The sequence below is a fragment of the Phodopus roborovskii genome, unplaced genomic scaffold (genome assembly GCF_943737965.1).
Source record: "Phodopus roborovskii unplaced genomic scaffold, PHOROB, whole genome shotgun sequence".
Classification (NCBI taxonomy): Eukaryota; Metazoa; Chordata; class Mammalia; order Rodentia; family Cricetidae; genus Phodopus; species Phodopus roborovskii.
In genome coordinates this window covers 1,994,310-2,019,081 of record NW_026126407.1, presented here as the reverse complement: position 1 = coordinate 2,019,081, position 24,772 = coordinate 1,994,310, and the positions used below count along the sequence as shown (strand labels likewise).

General features: G+C 44.2%; 1 protein-coding gene across 1 annotated transcript in view; it reads right to left on the bottom strand.

Annotated features, from left to right (window-relative positions):
* Positions 1-24,772, bottom strand: part of Asic2 (acid sensing ion channel subunit 2) — a 269,070-nt gene that overhangs the window by 16,971 nt on the left and 227,327 nt on the right. The gene's annotated exons all lie outside the window — the stretch shown is intronic.

Here is a 24,772-nt window from a genome sequence, read left to right as displayed (position 1 = left end):
CATTTCAATAAAATGCACATATTTGGGGCTGGGGCCCTGAGTTCGGATCCTTAGAATGTGTGAAAAGTCTGTCATGGCAGTAGCACACATCCCAGGTCTACCGTGATGAGAAGTGCTGACAAGAGACCCCCGTGGAGCTAGCCTGGTGTACACAATGGAGAGAGACAAGAGAACTCATCTCAAACAAAGTGGAAGACGAGGGTGACACTTGAAGTTGAACTCAGATTCTCCATGCTCAGTATGGTATACACACATATGTATACACACACACACACACACATACACACACACCAAATCCTTTTGTTTTGTTTGAGGAATGATGTCTCACTACGTACTGGCTGTCCTGTAACTCACTTTGTAGACCAGGCTGGCCTTGGACTCATAAAGATCTGCCTCTGCCTCCTGAGTGTTAGGATTAAAAGCATGTGCCATCACTCCTGGCCACACTACAAATCTTAAGTGCACAGTTTGAGTTCTGTCAAATGTTTACCATCTACTGTGTAAACCAAGACATGTGACGTTTTTATCCCTATAGAAAATGAATTCATGTCCTTCAAAATCAGCACTCCACTGCCCTCCCAGGAAACCACTCTCATGCATTCTGTTACAACTGTCTGTCTCGTCTCTTTTCAAACTAAGATGATTGACAGTTTGCCCTTCATACTCCCTTGCCTGCTCCTTTCACTCAAAAGGATGGCTTTGTGGTTGTTCCACATGGGGGCACACATTTTTTTCTGCTGAGTCATTTTTTAACGTATGAGCACTCCTGGTTTGTTTATCCATTCACCTGGTGGTGGGTGTTTGGATTGGTTTTGGTAATTATGAAGAAGACCCTATGAGTATTTATTTAATTAATTTATAGGCAAGGTCTCATATAGCACAGGCTGGCCTCAAACTTGCTGTGTGATGATTGTGACCTCCTGGTGGCCCTGCCTCCATCTCCCAAATGCTAGATTACAGACATACATGTGTGGTAGCTGAGTGTGGTAGTTTGAATAGTAATGAAACCCTCCTCCCCACAGAGAGAGAGACTCATGTGTTTGAATGCTTGTCCTACAGGAAGTTACACCATTAGAAGGTATGGCCTTGTTGGAGGAAGTGTGTCACAGTGGGGGCAAGCTTTGAGGCCTTAAATGCTCAAGCTAAGCCCTGTGTGGGACACAGTTGCTTCTGCTGCCTACAGATCAAGATGTAGAACTCTTAGCTCCTTCTCCAGCACCATGTCTGCCTGCCATGATGGTAATGTACTGAATCTCTGAAACTGTAAGCCAGCCCCAATGAAATGTTTTTCTTTATAAGATTTGCAAAAAAAAAAAAAAAAAAAAAAAAAAGAGTTTCCATAGTCATGGTGTCTCTTTATAGCAATAGAAACCCTAACTAAAAAACTTGAGCATATATTTATGGTTAATTTTGCAGACATGATTTAGTTATAAGTATAATTTTTATAAGAAATGGCCTTACTCTGATATAAAGTGGTTCTACCATTTTAGAACATTTTAGAACTATTCATTGTGTGGGGGTGTCTGTGCAGAGGTCAGAGGGCAATTTGCAGGAGTTGGTTCTCTCTATCTACCAGGAGGGATCCAGGGATCAGACTCAGGTTGTCAGGCTTGGTGGCAGATGCTTTTACCAGCTGAGCCATCTTCCCAGCCCTTCACTGTTTTATTTCCTGAGGAGTGAATGACAATTGTACCCTCTCCACATTCACGCTAGCTCTTGACTTTGTCTCCTTGTTGGTTTTAGTTATTTTTGTTGGGGTTCAACTGCAACTTTGTGTTTCTGTTTATAGTTCCCCAATGACTGATGCTTTTGAGTACAACTTCATGTTTTTATCAGTTATTTGTATATTAATTTTCTGTGACATATGTTAGAGTGTTTTGCCCATTTTCTTAATCAAAACTCTGCTTTTTTTTTTTTTTTTGTCTTTATTCTTGAGATGTAAGAATTCTCTGGATAAATTGTCTGAATTTCATGTCTGAGTCAAATGTGAAGTATACATCTTTTCTCTACAGTCTGGGTTTTATTTTGTCTTAGTGGGTTCTATTTTTTTCCACTTTACAAAAATAAGCTTTAAGAATATGATACTTTATATGATAAAACAGATCAAATTACTGTATAGCTGAATGGATTAATTATTTAGATTCATTTATTATATGTGTGTGAATGTTTTGCTCACATGTATGCATGTGTACAATGTGAGTACCTGGTGCCCTCAGAGGCCAGAAGAGGGCATCTGATACCCTGGAACTAGAGTTACCGGTGGCTGGGAGCTGCCACATGGGTGCTGGGAACCAAAGTCCAGAAGAACAGCAAGTGCTCTTAACTGCTGTGCTATCTCCTCAGCCTTCTGGGTGAGTTTTAAAGGAAATGTGCATACTCATGGTAATCACTACAATCAGGACATAGAATATATCTAACCTGAAAATCTCCCCACTTACGACCACCCCACCAATTTTACCAGCCCTCAGGCAACCATCCATCTGCTTCTGTCCTTATAAATGACTTTTATGTGCTCTAGGATCACATATAAATAGAATAACAGAGTATGTATTCCTTTGTGACCAGCAGCTTTCTCTCAGCAAAATGTTTTTGACATCTATTCATACTCTTGAGTGTATCAATAACTTATTCTTTTTGATAGCTTGACTTTTATTTCCTTGCTTATAGTTTTCATTTTGGCCACACTGGTTTGCTTAAAAATTTTCAAAGTGATGTTGGAAAAAAAAATCTCAGGGGGGGGTGGGTATTTTCTGGCCTTATTTCTGATCTTTGAAGAAGAGAATATTGTTTCTCCATTAATTATGCTTGATACACATTTTTATTGCCTGCCTTTGTTGCACTGAGGAAGTTCTATTTCTATTTCTAGTTTGCCAGAAAAAAGTTTTTTTTTCTATTTTTATTTTGTTAATTAAAAATTTAAAAATGATGTGTATATGTATATTTCTGTGAGCATCAGTTGCACACAGGGGCATAGAGGCCCCAACAGAGGGCTTAAGGGCCCCTGAGTTTCGGGCAATTATGAACTACCATGTGGGGGGCTGGGAACCAAAGCCTGGGTCCTTAGCAAAAGCAGTAAGCACTCTTAACCACTAAGGTGTCTCTGCCGTCCCTTAACTTTTACTTAAAGAAAATCATCAATGGATACTATGTTTTGGTTAAGATGTTCCCTACTTTAGAAAGGTGATCACATGATTTCCCTCCTTTATCCCACTAGAATGGTGAATGGTGTTGATTGAGCTACAGATGTGGACAAATCCTATAACTCATGACTTACTACTTCCTTTATATTCTGCTATGTCTAATTTGTAAATATTTTCAAAAGAAGTTTTACATCTGTATGTAAGAAGGATGTTGTTTTTATGTTTCCTATAATATACTTTTTGGTTCTTTCCTATAATTTTGGTGAGGCTCAAGATGACCTCTGCCCCAGGATTGTCCCTCTCAGCCTTCTGAGTGCCAGGAATACAGGCTTGAGCCACCATGCATGACTCTTAAAATAGTCTTTTAAGTGTTGGTATTGGGATTATGTTGTGAGATATGCCCTTTGTCTCTGTGTTCTGAGTTTGTACAGACATAGTATCGTTTTTTAACTTAGATGTCTGATTGAATTTACTAGTGAAGCCATCTGGACCTGTTGTTTACATGTGTACATGCAAATATTTTAAGTCACAAATTCAATTCCTTTAATAGGCGCAGAGATAACAATATTTTCTATTTCTTCTTACACTAATTTTGGTGACTTCTGTTTTTAGGAAATACAGTATTTTTCATGCTTCTTTGAGAATTTCCACACACATATACAATGTATTTTGATCATGTTCACCCCTATTCCTCCCTCCCCTTAATTCCTCCCACACCCTCCATCTTCCCTCCCTTTGGCAACTTGTGGTTTTTTCCTCCCAAGGAATATGTTCACTTTGTCTAAAGTTTTGAGTCATTACAGTCATCTATCACATCCTTTTGTCATTTCTAAGAGCCTGTTGAAGCTGTTGTGATGTCTTCTCATGCAGATGTTGGTGATTTGTCTTTTCTCTCACTTGCCTTGTTATTGACTTCTGATTTAGTTATACTTTGGTCAGAAAACATACTCCTTGTGGTTTCATTGCTTCAAGATGTATTGAGATTTGTTCTGTGAGTAGGCTTGTGGTGTACCTTGATGAATGATCTTGAGACACCCCTAAAGTATTTAAATTCTGTAATTCTTAGTTCTTGTTTATTTCTGTCTTAGTAGGATTTCTCTTGCTGCGATTAAACATCATGACCAAAAGCAGCTTGGTGTGTGTGTGTGTGTGTGTGTGTGTGTGTGTGTGTGTGTGTGTAATAAGCTTATAGCTCTTAGGTTACACTCCATCACTGACAGAAGTAAAGGCAAGAACCTGGAGGCAGGAGCTGATGCAGAGACCATGGAGGGTGCTGCTTACTGGCTTACTCCTCATGGCTCACTCAGCCTACTTTCTATATATGCCAGCACCACCATCCTAAGGGAGGCATAATCTTCAGTGAGCTGGTCCCTCCCTTATCAATCATTAATCAAGACAGTACTCCATTGACTTGCCTACAGGCCAATCTGTAAGGGTAATTCCTCAATTAAAAGTTCTACTTCCTTTATATGCCTATGTTTGTGTCAAGTTGTCAAAAACTAACCAGCACAATTTCATAAAGGCAATTAAGTTATTTGATAGTGTTACTCAAATCTTGGTTTTGCTTACTTGTGGTTTGGACTTGAAATGTCCTCTATATGTCAGGGTGTTCAATGTTTGGGCCCTAGCTGGAAGTGCTTCTTTGGAACTACTCAGAGCTTTGGGGAGTGGGGCACTGGAGAGATATCTTTGAAGATGTAGCTGATTCTTAGTCCTTTGCTTGCTCTGTGCTTCCTGTCTGCCATGAAGTGAGCAACCTGGCTCTCCATATGCACACTGCCATGAATCTCTGATCAAGTGCATGGGCCAAATCACCTAAAACCATAGGCTAAAATAACTTCTCCCAAATTGAAGCTGTCTCTCTTTTGGTAGTTGGTGACAGCCATACACAAGGTACTAATATACTACATATACACAATTGGTCCATGAAAGAATGCTCAAACTTTTAACTATGTAGTTTGTCTGTTTCTCACTTTGACAATTTTTAATTTTTATATTTTTGAAACTCATTAAACATCAATATATATTTAGGGACTATTACATTTTGACCAATTACTCTTGCTATCATTGTAAAATAATCACCTTCATCACTTGTAACATCCAAAGGGGGGGGTTATGTGCTAGACATGGCAACTTCCTAATGCTACTGTTTATATTTCTTAGTTCTTCTACATCCCCCCCCTTGTTCATTCTTTTACTCAGTCAGGATCATATACAAAGACATGTTGAATGTTGCTATTTAATCTACCTAAATTCTTTGCCTTTTAATTGGGAATTGAAAATTCTTTAAGGTTTTTTGTGTATGAGTGTTTGCCCGATATATGTTTGTACACCTCCTGCCCATGGATGTCAGAAGAGGTTATCAGATCCACTGGAACTGGAGTTATAGATGATTATGAGACATCATGTGGGTGCTGGGAGTTGAACTCAGGTCCTTTGTACCAGTGTTCTTAACCGTAAAGCCACCTCTCTCTTAATAGGGAATTTTTGATTTATTTTTACACTTAGTTCAATCCTTGCTATGAAAATTACCATCTTGTTCTTTATTTCTTGCTTGTCTGCATTACTGTATCTTACTTTTTCCTTCTCTTTCCTGGCTCCTTTAGTATTAGCAATTTTAATTGTTCATTCTGTATTCCCTGTTGAATTTTGATTTGTATCACTTTGTACTGTTATTTTTAATTGTTGCTCTATTCATCTTTATTTTATCACAGTCTACCTTGAATTAATGATTCATCACATGCAAGTCTATTTACATATTTTAAACTCTTACGATATGGCTCCTACAACTTCTACATATACTAAAAAGATTTACTGTAGAATATTAAGATTGTTTTTGCCCAAGTAGTTCATTAACTTTTAAAACAGTTGATGAGAAAGAAACTTATATTTTATATTCACCACATTTATACTATTTTCTGTTTGGTGTTCTTTTCTTTTGGTTTGAAACCCTTTTCAACATGTCTTCCAGAGTGGGTTTACTATGGCAAACATCCTTGGTGTTCATTTGTCTATACAATAAAGCTTATTCTGGCTGTGTACACTATTATAGCTGGCTTAACTCCTTCTTTTAGCATTTCTGAGATGGTCCTTCTCCCTCTCCTGTTCCCCACTGTTTCTGATGAGAACCAGTCATGATTCTCTACATGGATTATTCATTCTTTGTTTCTCCCTTCCCCCTTAAGATTGATTCTCTCCCCCCTCCCTCTCTCTCCCCCTCACTCATTTTGTAGGATTTTGGCAATATCATGCCTTAGTGTGATTTTTTTCGTATTTTTATTTTGTTGGTTACTGAAGATCATGGATCTGTGAAATGATGCTTTTGAACAAATTTAGAAAAATACTAATCAATACTTCTTTAATGCTTTTCCTTCTCACTGCTTCCTCCCTGGAATGCCAATTTTATATATGTCATGATCTCTCTATGTACAGGTTGTATGAATTCAATATATTGTCACAGAGCTCTGTTTATTTTTATCTTTTTGTATTATTTTCTTCTTTGTATTTCATTTGAGCAATATCTGGTTTGTGTGTGGGGGTATGGCTATGCATATGTTTGTGAGTATGTGTATGTGGCAGCCAGAGGTTGACAGTGGGTGTCTTTCTTAATTACTCTCCACCTTATTTTTTGGAAGCAGAGCCTCTCACAGGACCCAAAGTTCACAGATTAGGGTAGGCTGGCTGTCCAGTGAACACCAGGGACCTACCTGTCTCTACATCCCCAGTGCTGAGATTGCTTTGCTGGACTGGCTTTTCATGTGGGTGTTAGAGATTCAAACTCAAGCCCTCATGTTTGCACAGAAAATACATCTCCTGAGCTTCCATTCCACCTGTTAGATCATTTCTCTGAACTGTCCTCAAGTGTGATCTTGTTTCTTTTTCTGTCTCATATCTAGCCTTCTATTGATCTCACACAACAATGTATAAATGTCAGATACTGCATGTATCAATCCTAAAGCATCCATTTTGTCTCTTAAAAACATTTCCAAATCTTGCCTTAAAAAAAATCTGTCACTGTTTACATCCTTTTCTGCAATTACTTAACAGGTTTAATATTATTACTATAAACTTACTCCCTTCTAACACTGGGGTTTGTTTCTTATCATTTTTCTTTTTCATGTTTTCTCTCTTTGTATGTTTAGCAATTTTTGTTTGTAATGTAGACGTTGTGGATAGATCTCTAAAGAGAATTTGGATAGATTATATTCCTCTGTTCAGTGTTGTTTTAGGTGTCACTTAAATTTATGGGGAACCACTTTGGTTTTGTGGCTATAAGGGCGGGTTCAGTTTAGTTTTGCTGGTAATCCTGTGATATGATCTAATTCCCAAAGAATGACACTTCTGGGGCTTCAGTGGGAGCCTTGGTTGTTTATGCACTCATTCCCCCCATGCAGTGGCAGCCACTAAAATGATTGCTCAGCTCTCTCAGCTCCTCTTTCCTCCCCAGGCGTCTTGTACTCTCTATCCAGTTGAAGATTCAGCCTAGGATTTCAGGGACACTTACATAAAAATTTGGGGCTGCTTCTCTGTATTCCTTCTTTTCCAGAATCTCCCTTTTTGTTTCCAGCCTTTTTGGCAATCCTGAATTCTGGTTTCTGACTCATTAACTCGATGCTTGCTGATCTCTAATTGAACTCCAGCCTCCATATTCTTTTAGAACTCTGAAGTGTCCATGTGGGAGAGGTCAGGTAAATAAGCGTGTATTTCACCGAGTGTGACTTTAAGGTCTGTGTACTCCCAGCTGCCCGCTGCTTTCCTTTTTCTGTAGCACAGTCAAATACTGACTATAAAATCTTGTGTCTAGAGTTTGTGAGAGCTATTTCCAGGAGGTTAGGACTGTTACTAGCTGCTCAGCACTACTGGGAACTTAAAGTCTCTATGCTTGTTTAATTTAATATTCACAGGCCTCTCTTGGTGCAGGCATTCCTATTTTTATTTTATTTGTAGGAAATTAAGTTTCAGAAAAGGTTAAATACATTGTATAGGATTACACACCAGCAGGTGGCTCCAGGAATTTCTGGTCCCACCATTGTGCCTGTCACTGCCGCCTCACATTCCCCTGTCTAGAAAGGGTCGACTTAAAGAACGGGAAGCAATCCACAGAGGACCACTCAGCACTCTTCCCCTTCTCTCCCATGTCCTTCTTTGGCATCTGTGGGCAGGCTGTCTCACTTCCACACAAGCTTCCTGTTGCACCTTTGTAAGTCGATGGTCCCCTCTGGACCTAGTTTCCACAGGTGCAGAATGCTTGAGGGTCAGTTACCTCTAAGCAGCAGGCTGGTATTCCAGGATTTAGGATGCACTGTGTAGGCATGCAGCTCAATATCGGTTTCCAAAAGCAACAAACTGGATTTGGGAAGGACACATCAAGTCTCTAGGCAGAGTCTGGGGCTCTGTGAGCTAACTGTGGTGGCAATGGGGGATAATTTTCTTTCTCTTTTCAACTCTCGTTCTGTTTCTGTCTTTCTCTGTCTGTGAATGTGTGCCTAAGTGCGGTGTGTGTGTGTAGGTGTGTGCAAATATCTATGTGCATGTGTGTGATATCTACATATGTGGGTGTGCGAGTACATGCAGAAACCAGATGCCAACGTCAGGTGTGGCTCCTCAGGAACCATCTGACTGCTTTTTGAGACAGTCTCTCACTGGGGCCTACAGCTCATGATTCTTCTAGGCTTGCCTGTGGTCAAGCTCTGAGGCTCACTTTGTCTCTGCCTGCCAGAAGTGGGAATAACAGGAGTCTAACACAGTGCCTGGCATTTAAAAAATGTAGGTTTTGAGGATTGAACTAAGGCATGTTAAATGCATGGCAAGCACTTAACTGACAAAGTCATCTCCCCAACTCCCTGACTCACTTTTCTTCTGCTAAGATTTGTCATTCATGCCAGGCAGTGGTGGCTCTTGTCTTTAATTCCAGCACTCAGGAGGCAGAGGCAGAGGCAGACAGATCTCTGTATGTTTGAGGCCAGCCTAGTCTACAGAGCAAGTTCCAGGACAGCCAGTGCTACACAGAGAAACTCTATCTCAAAAAACCAACAAAACAAAAACCAAAACAACCCCCACAACAAACAACAGGGAAAAAGATGTGTTATCAAAATGAGGGGTGGGTAGATGTAGTCTGATAGAGCTTGTTCAACAAGCTAAACTTCCCTCCAGGTCAGTGACTTCCCTGCTTTTCCCTCCCAGAGGTTCCTACTCAGGTACCCTGACTGCTCTGCTGTGGCTGCCTCATCCTTTGCTCCATCAGCACCACTGAAACCTCAGCAGCAGCTGGGAAGCGATCGTGTACACAGCAACAACTCTTGCTTACCAATGAGAGTCTGGAAGTGGGTTGGAGTATTTGTTTATCCCAGGCAAGTGGAGCCTCAAGGGACCCTGAAGTACTGTCTTCAAATATCTGAAGGACTGTCTCAGGGAAGAAGAATTGGTTTGTTTTCTGGCATCCCAAGGGAAATATTGACACATGAATAGTTGTCATGAGGGAGGCAGAGATGAAGATAACATTTCTTGATGCTGTAGGCACTGTGACGGCATTACCTTATTTAATCCCAAAGAAGGATTTGTTCTCAATATAAAGGGAACTTTATAATCCACCAGCATACAACTCATTAATGAAATTACCCTCATGCTTGTGAGTGAATCCTCATTGGCTGGGAGCGGAGAAGAGCGGTTCAGAATGGGCTATTACAGCTGAATGAGATGATCTCTAAAGTGTCTTCAATCCATGTCTAATCACAGACCCAGATCTGTTGTGATTTGAGAATAACAGACAGCGGGATGACGGAAGCATTACTTTGAACTCCACCATTTCATGGGCTGGTGTGGCTTCCAGTGTTCTATAGAATCTTCAGCTGTACCCCTCAGCCCCAGCTATGAGCATCCTCATCTGACTTAATAAGATGGATCCAGTGCTTCATAGCCATAGCTAAGTGGTTATCGACGACACATTCTGGTTCCTTGCACAGTCCTTCATGTGTTCCTCCCTCCTCATTCTCCACCGTTGTCTCTTTCTTTCAATAGGATCTCAGGTATCCCGGGCTGGCTTAGAACTCACTACAATGGCCTTGAGAATCAGATCCTTCTGCTTCCATTTCCCAAGTGCTCGGATTTGCACCACCAGACTCACTTATCTCTGTTTTTTTTTCACTCATCAGACCACCTCTGTTCCCTTTATCATTTGGCTTTATGGGCTAGGGAAGCTCTGCCATTTCTGACTAGGGATTTGGGGAGATGGGTTAATGGGTGATTACTGGAGTTCAAATCTCACTTAGAAAACTAAAAGGGTCTGTGTGTGCCTGTTACTCTGGCATTAGGGGCATGGGACAGGTAGATCCTGGAAGCTTGCTAGCTAGCCAGCTTAGCAGACCTCCCTATACCCCTCCCCCCATCCACCCACCCACAGCCTAATTCATAATGCAAGTTTAAAGGTCACTAGCTTGGTCTTGGGGTCTGGATTTAGGAGAGAAATCTAGAATCATGAATGACAGAGTTTATGATATGTAACAAAGCTGACAGGATGGATGAGCTAATTCCTGGAGAGAGGAGAGACTCCGGGATTGAGTCTTGAGCCTTGCATATGTTGACAACCCTGTGCCATGGAAATTTTGGTTTCTGTAATTGCTTAAATCTATGAACCAAACAACTGAGAACTTTAGTGACTGCATTTTCTGCTGCTCACTTTTCATTGCTTCAGGGTTGAGTCGTCTTTCCACAGGCTTTTCATTTTATATTGATAGATAAGCTGATGGTTGCTCCTCAACCTCTGAAGGTTTCAGACTGTCCAAGACTCACCAGCAGGTGGTGCTCTTGGAGAAGATCAACCTTGAATTCTAGGTCATGGTCAATCCTCCTGGACCCACCCCCTGTTGTGTTAGAAGCCCACTGTCTGAGGCTCTAAATTGGAAGGAGATGTTGAGGGGATGGTGAATGAGTGAGGAATGTATGCCTACTGCTCCTGGAAGGCTAAGAGGGCACAGGAGGAGAAGAAAGGAGGGAGAGATAGGGAGGCCTACCTGGCATACCATCAGGGCCACCAAAGAAGCACCTGACTCTTACATCAGTCCCTTAACTTTCTGCTTCAGGGAATGGGCAGCTTTCTCCCTTGAATGGTATCCCTCTCCTGGGTCCTGGAAAACACATCCAGAGCCCTTGCCAAGGCTTAGTCTTGTTCAAGCTCAGCTTCCTCTTTTCTCTCACACTGTGGGGGTCCTGGTCTCGTCAAGAGTGTGTGCTCTGTGGTCTAGACTAAGCTTGATTTGATGCTCACATTGTTACTGAGTTGGGGGAACTTTAATACATGGCTGGGCCCATCTGACATCTTGTTCCGCATGAGCTTGGATCTTGAAATATTATCTACCTCAGAAGGATGCTGTAAGCTTGACCTTGGTAAGTACACTATGTGTAGCTCAGCTGTGACCTTCAGGTGACATCTCTCCAGTGTCTGCTCCACATCACAATGACACTCTTTGTTGTGAGCAAAGAACTGGGCTGAAAGAACTCAAGGGAGGACGGGCTTGTCTCAGCTCACAGCTTTAGGGGATTACAGTCCGCCATGGCAGGGAAGACATGATAGACTGGCTTGGTTTGTGGTGGCGGGAGCTGAGAAGGATGCCAAGCAGGAGACAGAAATCAGAGCAGAAGAAGGGCCAAGCTATATCCTTCAGGCTACACTCCCTGGTGGCCTCTGTCTGTAAGCAAGGTCCCAAAGGCTCCACAATCCACCTAGACAACACCACCAGCTGGGACCAAGGGTTAAAACAGATGAGCCTGTGGGGGGACAATTCCACACTCAAACCAACAAAGACCTTGCATAAAACTCAGCCCTTGGTTCAATCGTGCAGAAACCCCACTCACACAAGATGATGGTACCCAGGGAAGATGTCCACGAAAGATGGAGCAGGCTCTCTTGCCTGTTCACCTTGCCTCACCTTGCCGCATCTCTCCCTTTCTGCCTCCTCCTTTCTCCCTCCTCAGGTGCTTTTTTGCTTTCTTCAGGAGCAGAACAGGATATTCCTAGGCAGTGTCATCCTCCTCTGAAGTCTTGGCATATGGCCACATCCTTTCTCAGACTCTCACCTCAACCACGGTATTTTCTGTGGGAAAGGCGGCTCTCTCCTGAAGAGGAATTCTCGAGCAGGATGTTAAGATTTTTCTGCCTTGTTGCATAACAAGATGGAACATCCCCAAGAGTGTCTGATGCATAATGGATGTTGAAGAAGTTGAAGCTACAGTCTCCATGGGGGTCCTTGTTGGCATCCTGTGTCCCTGACTCAGCGATGGGCTCATGGGACATAGACAGTGTGACTGATAGCCCACCTGGCCATGTCCTTTTACCAATGATTCAGAAATGCATTTGGGGGCTTACCTTGCAAGTATTAAGACCAGCGTTTGATCCCTAGAATTCACGTTTAAAAGAAGAAAAGCTGACTATAGTAGCACCCACTTGTAGAGATGGACAGACAGTTGAATCTCTGGGGCTCACATGAAGCCGAGCCTACTTGGTGAGTTCCAGGCCAGTGAGAGAGCCTATCTCAAGAAAAATACCAAAGTGGATGATGCCTGAGGAATGACAGTGAGGTTGTCCTCCGGCCTCTACACACGCAGGCATTTGTAGCTATGCACATACATGTACCTGTACACATATGAACACACACACACACACACACATACACACAGGAGAACTGTGGCACACCCTTACTATGCAAGGCTTCTGGGACCTTCTACATGTAGTTCCTAACTACATGTTATTGAGCCACATTGTCAAGACTCACTGCACCAGCAATGAGTTGCAGTGGCTGAGGTTGAGAGAAGAGAGCTGCTGGGCAGGCATGGCAATTCTGCAGAGCCTTACTTATCAGAGCCATAAAACCAGGGGTCTGGAACAAACAGTTGCTAAACTCCTTCAAAGTCTTCTGGTGTAGGAGCTTAACTGCAAGTTGGGCTGCAGGGCAAGCCAGGGCACAGGGTGGTGAGTGGGTAGACTGCTCACAGACAACTTGCCTGCTTTAAATATTTGGCTCAGAGTGTGTTTTCTTCCCCCTTTCCATCTGGAAAACTAGATCAAGACAAGGCCAGCATGACCCTGGCTCAGAGCCAGCAGCAAGCCATCACCCTGGGAAAACCTGCCTGAAGAGCCAAAGGGAAAACTCCTTTTCCACTCAAAGGGGTGTTTGGCTCGCTCAGCAAAGCTCCCACAAAGGAGGAGGTGCTCAGCCAAGGAGATGTGGCCTCTGGGAGGGTGCAGGAGGTAGGAGTTGGGGTGTAGTTCAAGCAGTTTCTTGTCAGGCACCTTAGGCCAGTGGTTCAGCCTCACTGGACAAATACTTCTTTTACTCCCAGGATGCTTCAGGTTCTAGAGCCTACAGAGGTGAGTGAAGAGGGGTGCTCACCCTCAAGAGGCTTCTGTGCCCCTGAACCATTACCATCATCTTGAGGCATGTCCTGAAATATCAGGGGCCATTTCTTTCTCATCCTCTTAGACAGCAAAGATGAGGGGTAGCAGGATGGACATGGCACTCCAATCTCCATGGGACCCTTTATTGAGGCAGGCTCAGTACTGGGTCACAGTTGAGTCTTGAACTAGTGTATAGCTAGGTTTTCTCATGTGACCTTGGATGTGACATTCAACCTCTGTCCTTATCAGTAAGGGATTCTGTGTACCGAGGAAACCCAGTTTCATAACCAGAGGTTCCCTGCTTTTCTCCATGCCCTGTGAATCCTTTCCCCGCCTCCTAACACATGTGCAAACTTCTATCTTGCCCACCCAGGAGGAGGAGAAATCAGAGCCTGCTTTTTGAGCTGTAATTTTGAGTTTGATGTTTTTATTGCATCCTGCCGAGTGATTTAAGTGTGTTCGCAAATGATTATACTGTGCTCTTTTTAAACAATTCTAAAATCAAATAAAACACTAAAATCAAATCCACCAATCAGTTGGTAACATAGGCATCAAAGGGGTCTCCAGGGAAACATGTCCTTTCAGGCAGCCAGAAGGAAGGAGACACAATCCTCCTGCCTCCACCCCCATCACTGAAAGTTCATCCCACAAGGTCAGAGCTGGGAGGGGGGTTAGGCTCAGGACAAACTGAAAGTTGCTGCACAGAGATGGAGCAGTTGGTGTGCACCCACTATGTGCCTGGCTTTGAGGTAGAATATAATCTCTTTAAATCCTCACAATGACCTGGTGGGATGTTTTACTGCACAAATAGGCCCCCTGTCAAGCTAACAAGCATTGGAAACATCGCTGATATTTGTTAAGTTCTTGCTGGGTTCCAGGTACTGTCCAAAGCATTTTGCTGGCATAAGACTCACTGAATCCCCATACCTGCCATATGGATTGGTGCTTCAATGATCTGTGTTGAATATCTGGCTAGATTGGTCCAGAGAGGGTAAGTGACTTTGCTAGAATGGCTAGCAGGTGGCAGAGAAGGGATTAAAAACCAGCTATCTGTCCTTTCCATATAGTCCTTACAAGGACTATATATTCTAAAATAATATACTACAGCAGAGTGGGGTCCACAGGAAACAGGGGGTCATTACCATGTGGTGGATGGAGGCTGATGCAAAGATTTAAAGGATGGCAACATGTGCTCTTCAGACCTCCCCCCCCCCAGTATGGAAAACATTGAACGGTTTAGTTGTAACAGTACTGCCAGTGAATGTCTATTATCCTCATTTCACAAAGGATCAAACTATCAGGGTCAGGATTCAAGCTAGAGTCTGCCTGACTGCAAAGCTCCTGGTCTAGAGCCAGGGCCCATCCAAATCCAGGCTCTGCTGCTAATCCACTCTTCTCAGTAGAGGCTTAAAACATAAGGTATAGAGAGTAGAGAGTAGATGGTGCTCTATAAGGCACACCAAGTGGCTGTGCCCTTTCCCTTTATCTTGAACATATGACAGACCTTACCAATCAATCGAAGATGATGGCTCCAGGATTTGTCTAACTACCATTTGACTGAAATTGGAACCGAAGGGAAGCATTCCATTCTTAGAGGCTTCAAATGCAGATGCCATCAAACCACACACTGCTAAATATTCTCACACAACAAGCAAAGCTTATTATGCACTATAGAAATACAGAACGACCCCACCTTCCTGTCAAGTCAAGCACAGTGATTGGATTTGCTCTCTTAAGCAAGAGCATCCCCAATTAGTGTTCAGACCAATGGTACCACAAAAGGATTTTACCCAGTTAGAAGTCTGCCACTCCCTGTCCCTGCTTTGAAGTTACCAATGCTGTTTGTTGTGCCTGCTGAAAGGGACTTGGTAGCAGTAGCAGCTGATGTAGCACTTTACCAGGCAACCAAAATCAATTTTAAAAGTGAATTACCCATGATTTGTGACAAATAATAAAATAATAAGCTTGTATCCATTGCAAAAATGTCTGTGAGTGGAAAAGGATGCGACGGGGGCAGAAAATGTAAATTGGCTCTGCAGAAGAAGAATGCTGCCGTGTTTTTGAAAGATTGCAATGCATCTCACTCAAACATAACTTTCACTTTGGGCCTCACTAGGTCTACATATTCCTCAGGGGCATATGAGAATCTTTCTAGATACGGTGTCGTGACTACAGAGACAGCTTCTGCAGCTTTATCTTCATCTGTCTATGTGTTCATCCAGCCGACATCTGCCTACCCATCAATCCCTCTGATATCCATCCATTCACCCATCTGCCCACTCCTCAATCATTCTGATATCCATCCATCCATCCATCCATCCATCCATCCATCCATCCATCCATCCACTCACAACATCTTCCCCATGTCCAGGGAACATTTATTAAGAACCCAATCTGTTTCAGGAATACTGCTGGGAACTGAAGACCTGAAGATGAATAACATGGCTCCTATGCCCACGGGATAAGAATCTAGGAAGACCAGACATGACCTAACAAAGCAGGTACTGTGGAGGAACTACAAAGTACATGAGCGCAGGCCATTCAAGTGGCATGATTAGATCAATTTGGGGTGGGAGGCACAGGAGAGACTTCATGAGGCAGTGGTTGGAACTGAGTCTAGAAAGAATGCAGGATGATCAGGCATGGGAAGGGTGTTTTGGGTAAGAAGAAACTGCATGGACAAAAAGCAGTGTTTAAAAAAAAAAAAAAAAAGAGCACAGTATATAAAGAGGCCTGGCCTCAAGGAGGACTCTCACTCAGGTCATGTAGTGAGATACTCAGTTCGCACCTGTGGCACTGACTATGCCATTGGGGGGTGGGGATGGGCAGATCTGACCTGGGGGACTAGGTCTGGGGAAGGGGCCCCCAGAGCGCTCTCTTGCTTGCTGGACAGGGACAGAGAGCATCCGTAGGCATCCCTGGGATCAGGAACCTGCTGGAGTTCATCTGTCTCTGTTGTAAGTTATTTCTCTCTGAATAAACATCTATTCAGCCTATCTGTTTTTCCCAATCCTTATTAATCCACCATAGACTGGTGTATGAGTGTCAGGCTGTGGCCAGTGCTTGGTATCTAGGAAACAGGTCTGACATGGTACTAGCTAAGTGCCTAAAAATTATCCTGCAGGACACACACATCATAGTAGGTGTGACTCTGCAGAGTCACCCCACCCCCCACCCTCCGTCCTCTTCCCAGTGTCACAGCTTTCTTGGCAGAGGCATTTCCTGAGTGTCTGTGATGATGACATGGTGTTATAATCGTATCTGGGCAAATGATGCTGAAGCTGCCAGCAGTCTTCAGCAGTTCCCTTGCTATGTGATTTGCTGGTTGGAATGGGGCAGAGAGACTAGTTGCAAGGACAAAGGTGGGGAGGTAAATTGACTGGAGCAACAAGCCTGGCTGGAAGTCACACTGGCCTGGCTTGGCTGCCTGCTTGCAAGAGCCAGGCACCTCACCTCTCAGAGCTCAGCTGTTTTTAGGCCCTCTGGTTTTGAAGCCAGGTTCTTGCTTTACATGTGACTTTGTCCTTCCCTATTCAGGACTCAGGTGGTCCCACACCTGACCAGTTAGTAGTAGTAGTGGCACTGTCTTGGGCGTCCTTCTCTCTGACTCCAACCCCCTCTCTCTGTAAGTTCTGAAGTGGTGATCAGGTTCCAAACTGCTCTCAGGAAATTCCTGGGTCCAGCTTCCACCTTCCAGTGTCATGAAATGAACAAACGGAAGAGGCTGGAGGGAGCAATCTTTCTGTGTGCAACTGGATCTCTCAGAGCTGCTCTGCTGGGACACAGCCATGCAGGGGGTCGACCACATAGCAGCAACCTCTAATTCCACTCACATGGCTTGAGGCATGAATGACGCCTCAAGGGAATACACTGGGACATCCCGAGAAGTCTGCTCCTCACACCGCATTCCCATCTGGCTTCACCCGCTCCTTGGCTAGCCATCCGTTTCCAATTCCCATCTTCCCACTCTTTCCCCTTAAAATACATTACATTTACATGGCACTGGGGACATTCTTGTAGGCGTGGGAGAGGTAGTGCTGTAGGTGGGGTCACAAATGTTGATGGGGCTTAGATCCATTCCATTTCCATTCACAATCTCCCTTCCTTCCTGTCTTTTCCTGTCCTTTTTTTTTTTTTTTTGAATGGGAGTCTTTTTATTTTTTCTCTTTCAAGAATTAAAAACCACAAAAACCTAGGTTTTTGCTGTATCACAGTTCAGGCCTACTTCAGACTAGTAATCCTCCTGCCTCAGCCTTCTGGGTGTTCCTGCTGCTGAGATTACAGCATTTGGAGGTAGAGTTGGATCTAGGTTGGAATATGCTGTCAGCGGGTTTCTTCACAGGAAGCACAGCTCTGTGCATTTGGTACAGGTTTGGCTTCAGTTTTATTCACTCTCGGAAATGAGTGAGGCTGGAAGGGGAAGTGTGAGCCCCCACATGTGTACCAACCAGGGTATCAGAGTCCCTGCATGTGCAGCTAATGGCCACACTCATTTTCCAGTCAGGGGTTGGGTATCTCTCCTCTGTGGCAGTGCAGGCGCTTGGCAGAGGCATCATCTCCTCCCTTGGGACATACTGCTATGGCAGAGGGCCCACATGACAGGAGCAACCCTGGAGCTCATGTGTGGAAGCATGGAAGCATGGAAGGTTCTCTGCTCTGCACTTGTGGCATGCTGTGATCTAGGTCCGCAGCATCCCTGAGTCCAGATGGTGGAGTCAGAGGCCCATTCACACTGAGCCGTTGTCTTGGGATTCATCATTTATCACTTGCTGCCTGCCTGGAGCTTTTCATGGGAGAAAATGGTGGACTTTACCAGACATAAAGCACAGTGTTTTCAGTGGAATTGTGTGAGGGTGAGCTATGAAATCGGAGATTTATCTTCTTGGCACTGGCTTATAGAGGGGCCAGGGTCTCTTGAATCCTTGCAGCTCAGCCTGCATCATCTGGGGCCCTGCTTTGTGTCTATGCAGGCTCCTTAGTTTTCATGTTGGTGGCACCACACTGTGTTCTGCAAATCCTCAAATAATTAATTTTCACAGGTGCTCATGAGGGTTTAAGACAACTTATCTCTTACTCTCTGTTGGCCCACCAAATGCAGCGTTCCTGTCCTCATCTTCAGCAATAACATAGTCCTGGGCTCTCTCTCTCTCTCTTTATACATTTGTTTCTGTGAGGATGTGCATATGTGCGTGCATGTGTGTGTGTGTGCCCGTGCACATGGGCCAGAAATTGATGTCTAGTACCTTCCTCTAGAGTTTACAACATTACTTTTTGAGATAGGACCTATCACCAAACTTGGAGCTTATAGATTCATCTAGACTGGTTGGCTAGCAAGCTCCATGGATCCTTCTGTCTCCACCTAACCACACAACCCTGGGGTTACAAACTCATGAAACCATGCTTTCACATGGGTGCTGGGGATCCAAACGTGTGTCTTCCAGCTTGTTTGGCATCACTTTACCAACGGAGCCATCTCCCTTGCTCTACCAAGCCCAGTTTCTTACACAGATCAGAGGTATGTCACAACTTTAAAAATCCACTTTCCACTAAACCATGCCAATTTGTGTGGATGAGTTGTTGATCTTGGGTGGTGGTATTTTTTAAAAAATATTTAGTGTGTGTGTGTGTGTGTGTGTATTTGAATGTGTGTATGTTTACCATGTGCATGTGGGTGCCCTTGGAGGCCAAAAAATGGAATTAGATCCCCTAGCACAGGTGTTACACACCTCATGTGGGTACATAGCAAATGCTTTTAACCGCAAAGCCATCTCTCTGTCCCCCAGCTTGTGCTAATTCTAAAGGCTGTCAGGGTCCATCCATGAGCTACACTGAAGGAGAATTGAGCAGGTTACTGTCTTCCATAGTTCTAACCTCCACTCTTTGGCCCTTAGGAAGGGTTCCTGTGACAAGATCAACACATTACCTGCCTCTGGAGTTCAAGACCAATGGAGTCCACTATGGGTGGTGTACCTACTCCTTTGTTGAAACTCTTCTCCCAGAGTGGCTGTGTGGTGAAACGGGGCTTGTAGGTGATTAATTAATGTTAAATGAGGTCATAGGGTCTGTCCTGGTGCCTTTATAAGAAGAGGAAGGGACACCAGACCTCCCTGTCCCTGGGCACTCGAGAAGGGGCTTTCTGAGCTCACCAGGAGATGAAGGCTGATGTCTGCAAGCCTCAAGGAAAGGTCTTGTCGGAAACCAGCCCTGGCATCTTGGCATTCCAGCATCCAGAGCCATGAGGAAATAGGTACCTTTTGTTTAAGCTTCCCAGTCTTATATACATCATAACATATATAAGTAGCTGGGCTTGATCACTTACTGAGTGACTTACTGAGTAACTGGACTTGGCCAATGAACTCTTGTGTGAAGGCATCCTTCACAACTAACCTGTAGATGGAAATATTTTTCCTCCTATTTTCAAGGTCAGGGCTAAATTTATAGATCATTCATATCTAAATCTTAACGCATGTGTCTCACTCACCATGGTGGCTACTCCCATTTCACGGTAGGAAAAATCAAGTAAGAGGTCATGAAACATGTCAGAGTCCCTTTAATACATTAAAAAGCCTTTCTTTCCAACTACAATAGACTCTATGGTCTTGAAATTCATTTTTAGATGAAAGCCTTGGGTCATCACATCATACACAGCCTGCCACAACCCCTGGACAGGAATTCTGTCTAGGTCTCCAGGTTCCTTCCCTGGCTCTCAAGTCTTTGATGGTCAAGTTCCACTGTCCACTTCATTGGATTTGGAATCACTTGGAAGACCCACCTAGAATGTGAATGGAACTGGCTTATAGGTAGGGAATGAATACAAAGAGAAGAAGGGGAAAACTAAGTAGACTTCAGCATTCATCCCTGTTTCCTGGCAGTGTGAGCATCTGCTTCACCCTCCTGTGGACTATATCCCTGTAAACTGTGAGCCCAATGATCGATCTGTCCTTGCTTGGACTGCTTCCTGTCAGGCATGTTGTCACAGCTTGAGAAAAAGTAACACAGAGTCCCAGGCTGAGTGTGGGTTTTTGTCCATAGTCCATGGATTGATGAGGTATGACTGTTGAGAGTGGACAGTCTGGACCTTCCACCCAAAGAGAGCCAGATGGCAGGAAGGCCTGGTCACAGGCTCCTTCATCCCTCTGGTTAGGTCCTGGAATAACATGAACTTTCACTTTCTCAGAGGGGGCCCAACAGAGCAAGGCTAGTGCTCACAGAAAATATCTCACGACTTTCTGGAAAGGATTTTCAGAGAGGCAAGAGAAGCAGGTGGTATGACATGTGATGTTGTGAAGTCCATGGGGTTTTAGGATTTGGCAGGTCTGGATTCTCCTTCTCAGTTCTGTTTCTGTATGTGTAGGCACAAATACCAACCCTCAGGTTTACAGGGGACCAAAAGGAGTGGCCTGGGACAGTGTAAGCTCAGAGGGTGCATTGTAGTTGTCAACATGGGGGAGGGATGGAATGTGCACAGTAGGTTCTTGTCAATACTGGGAAGGGGGTGAAGAAGATTGAGCTGCAGTCCCAGGCAGACCTGGGTTTGGATTCAGCTCTTTTGGGTGCTTACCCAGCATTTCCATCAGTAAGTTGGGAATAACAGCTGATCATTGCTGTGAGAATTCTCTGTGCCACCAGTTAAGATGTTCTTGTTTCTATCTCCAAACATGTCTATAGTGCCTTATCATCAGTGACATCTTAGCACTGTGTTCTAGTTTCTTTTCTTTTCTTTCTTTCCTTCTTTCTTTTTTGTCTCCTAGTGGCACATAGAATGCTAATAGCCCTTACAGTCATCACTGTTGTCTTAGATTTGATGAGCTACATCATGATAACTGAGCTCAGTTGCCAAAGGCTCTGCACAATGCCTACTGGGGAGTAGATGCTCAACTAATTGTAGCTGTGGTCATCATTGCCCATGGGATCCTTGGGAAGTTTTAAAACATCTCTGAGCCTTGCTTTCCTCACTCACACAATGGCTATACTGATCTTTAGGACATAGAGTCAGAGGTACTATTCATAGTCTGAGCATCTGCACCATTTGGAACGGAGCAAGAGCTCAGAGATGTTCTTCTTCTTCAGGGACAGCATTTCTTCTTGTGGAATGTGGAGTGTGAAGTGGGGAAACGGTAGTTGTTCCTCTTGGCCTGAGCTCTTGGGGCCTGCTGAATGAGCAGCCTCTTGCTCAGTGCTTCCCCCTTGTGGGCAAAAGTAGAGCCAGCAACTGGGAAGATTGTAATGGGAAACTTATGAGAGAGTCTCTTCATACCTGAAAGTGGTGATCACTGGAAAACGGCCCAGGGCACAGATAAAGATAAAGAGACCACCTTCAGCCTGCACTCATCTCTCAAGAGAAGTTGCCCCCATGTGGGAGGTGTGTAGCAGCAGAGATGTCGAAATGAAGTAGCAACATCCCTTGTCCTGAGTGTCCAAGAGCTCCATTGGGAACTTAGTCCTGACTCTGGATGATCATGGCCACTGGATGTCTCCTCTGCAAATTTTAGAGTTCCTGTATGTACAAGTAATGCATGTGCAGGGGTCATAAAAAAGAGGGTGCTGAGAAGTGTGTGGTCACCACCTACACTTCTCAATGGTGGAAGCTTTAGAGAGAGTATGTGAAGGTCATAAGCAACACTCACTTCAGCCATGAAATGCTCCATGCCCTCTCTGCTGCTCTGGTAAGATGGTCTTCAAAGCAAGCCTTCTTCTGCCAGGCTGTACCATCTCAGATGAGCAGTTACAAGCATTTAGACCATAAGCAACTCTGGGGGCGTTGCCTCCCAAAGCAGAATTTGCTCAATTCCCTGAGACAGTGCCATAGTCATGGTGGGGGGTTAGGTGAGTGGGGACATTGACACGCTCCTGAGATGGGCTCTGGGGGAGGACTGTTGGTATCCCTGCCACGCGGGTGAAGAGACTTCAGCAGGGACATGAAGAACCTCGTCTGAAACCCCACAGCAGGTAGAGAGTCTGATGCTGAGGTCACGAACCAGTCTCCTATATTCCTGCTTGTTCTACAGAAGAATTTGGTTTTATTGGAGACTCATTGGGAGGTTCCTTGTGTTCCAGGATGCTCTGCTCAAGGACTCTCTCCCTACTGATGTATGAATGTATGATATATGATGTATGTCGCCATCCTACAGACAAAAGCCTGATGCTCACAGATAGTATGTGATTTGCTGGAGGCCACCTACACCTTTAGGTCCCTGGTCCTGTTGTACAGTGAACTGGCTGTCTTTCTATCTCAACCCCAGCAGCTCTCTTTCACGTTCTGAGGACTAGATCCCACAGTCAACTATCACATTGCTATGGCTCTGTGGGTTTAAGTTTGAGCCTTTCCGAGTTTCTTAAAAACAAACTTAATTCTTGGGAATTGTAGCTCAGCTGGTAGAGTGCACTTACCCAACATGTATAAAACCCTGAATTCCATCTTAAGCAGAAAACCAAGCACAGTAATAGTGCATATCCAGAATCCTAGCCCTAGAGAAGCCGATGCAGGAGGATGAGAAGTCCAAAATCATCCTTGCTGCATGGGGAGACACGGTGAGACAGGAGACTATCTCAAACCATAACCCTCCCCAACACTTATCTATGGTGCCTTCTGGAGAATCCCTAGGTATACACCTGGGATTTTGTTAGGAGAAGAAAGATGCACTAGATTGGAGGGAGTTAGTCTAAGCTCAGAAAGTCTTCCTTCTTGGAGGCTGGGTGGCTTTGAGCAAGATGTTGACCCCTTTTGAGTACTAGTTATCTTCATGTGACACAGGGAATCAGACTCCATCTTGGAGGGCTTTTATGAGATGACCTGCAAAGAGAACCCTACATTTCCCCTAATGATATAGCAGGTGTTTTATGTATGTATGTATGTATGTATGTATGTATACACACACACACACACACACCTTCTTTTTTGCTTGAAGCAAACCTAACCTGGACAAATCCACCTAAATTCTCTCTGGCCAAGAGCAGGGGTTGTTTTAATTATTTAAGGATCTGTAATTTCCCCAGGCTTAACCCTGGGTTCTTTAAGTGGCAGCTACATGTGTGGGCTGCCATGCTTGTTTAGGAACCATTAGCTGCTTGACAGTGACGTTAGTAGAAAAAGAGAAAGAGCAGGACCCGCGTCATTGAAAGCTGGTGCCAGGAGCCACTGACTGCTAAGAGCCAAATGGGACTTGAGAAAAGAAATAGATTTGAAAGACTAACCTAAGGAATAACAATTCGTTTATAAATACCCATCTCACTCTCTTCCCCAGGAATTCATCCTCCCATTGCTCAAATCAAGCTGTAAATGCAGAGCAGGCTGCCCCCAGACGTTTTTCCCTAAACTTTACAAGCACAGTGACAGGTGATTGGAGCAGGCCTTCCCCATGTAAGGTGCCAAGGTTGTAATTGCTAATTCTTCTGGCTGTAATTTATCCTGCCGTCCCTCTGCGTAGCTAAACAGCTCTGATCACGAGTTGCCCAATCGGCTTATAAGTCTTCTTGATGAATCACTCTCATTCTCACGCTCCTTTCTCCAGGCTGCGGTAATTCCTGACAACTGCCTTACAGCTCCTGTCTGCCGTGGCTGCCAAGGGGAAGAGCCATCTATTTAGAAGGCACACATGGTGAGGAGCGAGCTCCTGGTGTCGGGAGCTGGTAGGTGGAGGGCAAAGCTCTTTCCTCAAGATAGAGAGATGGTGGTAGAGCCTACCTCTGGGGTGTGAGACACACCTTTTGAAGCAGTGTGTGTGTGTGTGTGTGTGTGTGCGCGTGTGTGCATGCATGGGTACACATTGTGCCTGCCTGCATGTATGTTGTGTTGTGTGTGCACCTAATTGCAAGTAGGCCTGTGTATGTAGTCAGAGGTCAACCTTAGTTGCCCAGGATCCACTTATTTCTACTTCCCTAGTGTTGGGATTAAAGTGTGTGTCCCCATCCCATGCTCCCAACCCTGTTATTAGTACAAACCATCCAGTTATTATTATTTTTTTAAATATAGATTCTGGGGAGGAATTCATGTCCTCATACTTGTAAAGCTGTACTTACTGACTGACCTATCCTTCAGCCCCTGGGTTGGATTCGTTTGAGGCGAGGCCTCAGCTAGCCCAGGCTGTCTTTGGACTCTATGTGGCAGAGCATGGCCTTGAATTCAAATCCTCTTGCTTCCATCTCCCAAGTGTTGGGAGTGTAGGCGAACTTCACTGTGTCTGGATGATTTGGGATATTTGGATCAACGCGAATTCTGCATCTTCATTAAGAAAACACTACA